At 33.1% G+C, this 4,183-nt stretch overlaps 1 pseudogene; it reads left to right on the top strand.

The window, feature by feature from the left end:
• The window catches only part of LOC106464423, a 70,669-nt pseudogene that overhangs the window by 56,060 nt on the left and 10,426 nt on the right, over positions 1–4,183 (top strand).

Below are 4,183 nucleotides of genomic sequence, written 5' to 3'. Positions count from 1 at the left end.
GTATCTGTATGTGTGTGTGCATATATGTATATAAACTCTGTACTTTTGTTTTTGAAATCTAGTAAATGATTTAGGTTATTTTTAATAATTCCAAGACTAATGTCTAAAATAATTTCACATTTCTAAAGAACTTGAAAAAATCTAGGAAATATATTTATAAACTAATACCATTCTTAGATCTAAATCTGTATCTTATTGCTTCATTCAGAAAATTGGAATTCCAAAAGTTAAAATCTAAAACCTCCAGGATTTGGATCAGATAATTGATTATATTCTAGTATAGCAGCCAAACATTCTCAGTCACTAGCATTTGAAATACAAAAAATGCATACTTATAACTAGTCCTTATGTTCATCAAGCACCTTTAGTTCAATTTCTGTATTGCAAAAACTCCAAAATTCTTATGAACAGCTATAATCCTGTGATCAAATGTATTTACAGTAACTGAAGCAGAGTTTGGTGCTGAAATGGGTTTGGAAAAGTTTGTTGACATCAAGTGTCGAACATCTGGTCTTGTCCCTAATGTTGTGGTATTAGTGGCTAGTGTGCGTGCTATTAAAATGCAGGGAGGAGCACCAAGTTTTACTCCCGTTTCTGGTTTGCCTGAAGTATACAGCCAAGAGGTAGGAAACTGTTTATCAAGACACTAAGTGATAATATATGTGTGTGTTCTTTTTTAATTCCATTAACTCAGAAAAGTATTTAAAAAAAAGAAATTGCTAAATTAATTTATTTATATATATCATTAACTTCTATGGTGTTTGAAAATAGGGATTGAGATTAAATATTCACTTTGTCACAAAGACTTACAAGGCAGGGCTAGCCTTAGGTACGGAAAATATGCATTGGGTATCAAACATGAGTGGGGGGGTCATCGAAATGAACTGCTAATGGCTAATAATTTAAAAAGTAAGCTTCTTTTCTAACTAATGAATATTCTACCTCTACTACAGTTAAAGAACAAAGTGGCAAACTGAAGTTGGTTAAGAGCAAGTTTGGATTCCTCTACAAGATCTCTAATCTCACAGAAGTAGCCAAGTTTGGATTCCTCTACAAGATCTCTAATCTCACAGAAGTAGCCAAGTTTGGATTCCTCTCTGAGATCTCTAATCTCACAGAAGTAGCCAAGTTTGGATTCCTCTCTGAGATCTCTAATCTCACAGAAGTAGCCAAGTTTGGATTCCTCTACGAGATCTCTAATCTCACAGAAGTAGCCAAGTTTGGATTCCTCTACGAGATCTCTAATCTCACAGAAGTAGCCAAGTTTGGATTCCTCTCTACTTCTGTGAGATTAGAGATCTCATAGAAGAATCCAAACTTGGCTAATTCTGTGAGATTAGAGATCTCGGAGAGGAATCCAAACTTGGCTACTTCTGTGAGATTAGAGATCTCGTAGAAGAATCCAAACTTGGCTACTTCGGTGAGATTAGAGATCTCGTAGAAGAATCCAAACTTGACTACTTCGGTGAGATTAGAGATCTCGTAGAGGAATCCAAACTTGGCTACTTCTGTGAGATTAGAGATCTCGTATCAAGATTTACTAGAAATGTGTGTTGTAATTACTGCTGCATATTTTGACAATAATGACTTAATAGATGTGGATGGGATAGAAATGGCTCAAGAGCTTCAAACATTGGTTGGGATGTTGCTAAAGGAACATCATTTGAAACTCTACATTACTTTCACTCCAAACACTCAACACAGATGTTTCTCAATACCTACCAAACACTCAACACAGGTGTTTCTCTATACCTACATTGCCCTTAGAATACCACAGCTACTTGCTGCAGGAGAGGAAATATTTTCAGAGCTAAAATTAATTAAAACTTACCTATGTTCTATTATGTCTTTGAAAAGACTCGTAGGACTGGTTACGGTATCAATAAAAAAAGAAATTACAAAGAAGCTGGACTACACATAATTAATAAACAATCCTACTGATCATAAAGATAGATATAAATTACACCAACAGCCTATTTTATACTATACTTGTAATCCACATCGTAATTATAAGCTCCCCTCGTCACTCGATGGTAAGTCTGTCAGCCTATAATGCTAAAAACCAGGTTTCGATACCTGTGGTGGGCACAGCACAAGATAGCCCATCATGTAACTTTGTGCTTAACATAGAACAAACCAAAATGAAACTTCTGTGTTTCAGTATGTAGTATTGTAGTTACTGTGACCAAATACATGGGAATATTAAAACAGTGTTTTTGAAGTTACATTTTTAGAGCACATTTCTTCCTTTTCTTGTAGAATAGGGTTGAAAAGGGGGGCAGTAGGAGTCTCAAAACTTTTCTCACATTAGCTGTAAAAATTGATAATTCTAGATCTGTAGAAGGATATACAGAAATATCTGGAAATTCCAGTGACAATATATTAAGTATATAACATGCTGAATTTTGTTACTGAAATGTTTACCTGACAGTAATAACATATGTTCACGTGTGAAGGGAATCTAAATGTAACCAAAACTTAATAACCTGATTCAAATTGACATTTTCATTTGTATGTTCTTCAGTAATTTTTATAAATTCATGATAAAATTTTAATAAAAACTACAGCAATCCATTTGAAAAACAAAATTTATACTAATTTTAGTATACCTGTAGTTTTTATACAGATTTTTGAAGTTGAAATAATTGTTTTTTGGAATATCCAACTCAAAATATTATGGGGGGGATATTATTAGTGGTAAATAGTATTTAAGCCTAAAGCTAGAGTTACAAGCACTCAAATAGTAACCGTCTATGTAATGTTTTATGGCTTACATATTTGAATACTATAATTGGATCATATTTTCTGTATCAGCAAATTTCTTTTTGATTGGTATTTTTATGTATTCCTTTTTAATTTTCTCTTTTCAGAACTTGGAGCTGGTAGAAAAGGGATTTTGTAACTTGGCAAAACAGTTACAAAATGCTCAGAACTTTGGAGTTCCCATAATTGTAGCTATTAACAAATTTTCGTAAGTTACCAGTCTTCATCATAGAATTTATTCATTTTTGTATTTTGTACATATCAACATTGCAACATTTTTCAAGGTTTTCTGTATTGTGTTAAATATTTTGTGTGTGCTTTAGCCTGCATTCTTTATTGTTTCCTTTAATCCAGATCTAAGACAAGACTTCTTCTCATATTGTTAAATTTTTTGCATAGTGTTTTTTCTAAAACTTCATTTTGGTTTCACTCACTGTTCATAATTTATATTTATTTTAAGTTGCATGTTACGTTTAGATATGTTGAATGGTAAATATGGTTTAAAGTAAAGATGAGAACTACTTTTCTTGTGTGAATGTTTCTATTAGCTTATTGGTCACTTTGATGTGCACAATTGGTGTAAAAATATGCTCCACACTTTGAGGGTTGCTCTGTGAGTGTGAAGATAAAGTCCCACTATCTAGTCAGACAAATACAAAAGTTGGTGATTCTTGCTGTTGACTAGCTGCTTTCCCTCTTGTCTGTCAGCTCAAAATTGGAAATGTCAAAGCACTTTTAGTCCTTGTTTAGCTTTGCACAAAAATTCTAAAACTGACTAGGCTTTTAATTTCTTATTTGTCTCCTTCTTTAATACCTTATCGTGATTCAAGCAAAAGCTACTGATGAAAGAGTACATTATGAAGTATTTTGGATCAAATAAGTAAATGTAAATCATTTTTAGTAGTAACTAATGGAATAGTCTTATGGAAGATCTAATGTATTCATGTGTGTGTATGTGTGTGTGTGTGTGTGTATATACCTGTACCTTAACTATTTAATTATTTTCCTTATAACCTTAATGCCACACTGTTTGAATGAAGTTTCAAGCCTTTCTACTCAAACAGCACAGACACTGAAGCAGAATTACAGTATGTAAAGCAACGTGTTCAAGAACTTGGGGCTTATGATGTTATCATTTGTGACCACTGGGCTAAGGGTGGTGCCGGAGCAGTGGGTCTAGCTGAGGCAGTTACTAGAGCAACTGGGGAACCCTCTAATTTTTGCTTTCTGTATGACCTAAAGGTGAGATTCTGATATTATATATTAATGAACAGTATACAGATTACACAGGCCTCTAAACTTAAACTTCATATAAGTTGTTTTGGTTTTAATAATGGATTTTCCATAACTCAGCTATGCAGATTTCAAAAATAATATTAATTTTTTTCTATCACATAAGGATTTTTTACAAATCGGGAAG

The sequence above is a fragment of the Limulus polyphemus genome, unplaced genomic scaffold, assembly GCF_000517525.1.
Source record: "Limulus polyphemus unplaced genomic scaffold, Limulus_polyphemus-2.1.2 Scaffold1648, whole genome shotgun sequence".
Lineage (NCBI taxonomy): Eukaryota > Metazoa > Arthropoda > Merostomata > Xiphosura > Limulidae > Limulus > Limulus polyphemus.
This window is presented reverse-complemented; position numbering and strand designations above follow the sequence as displayed.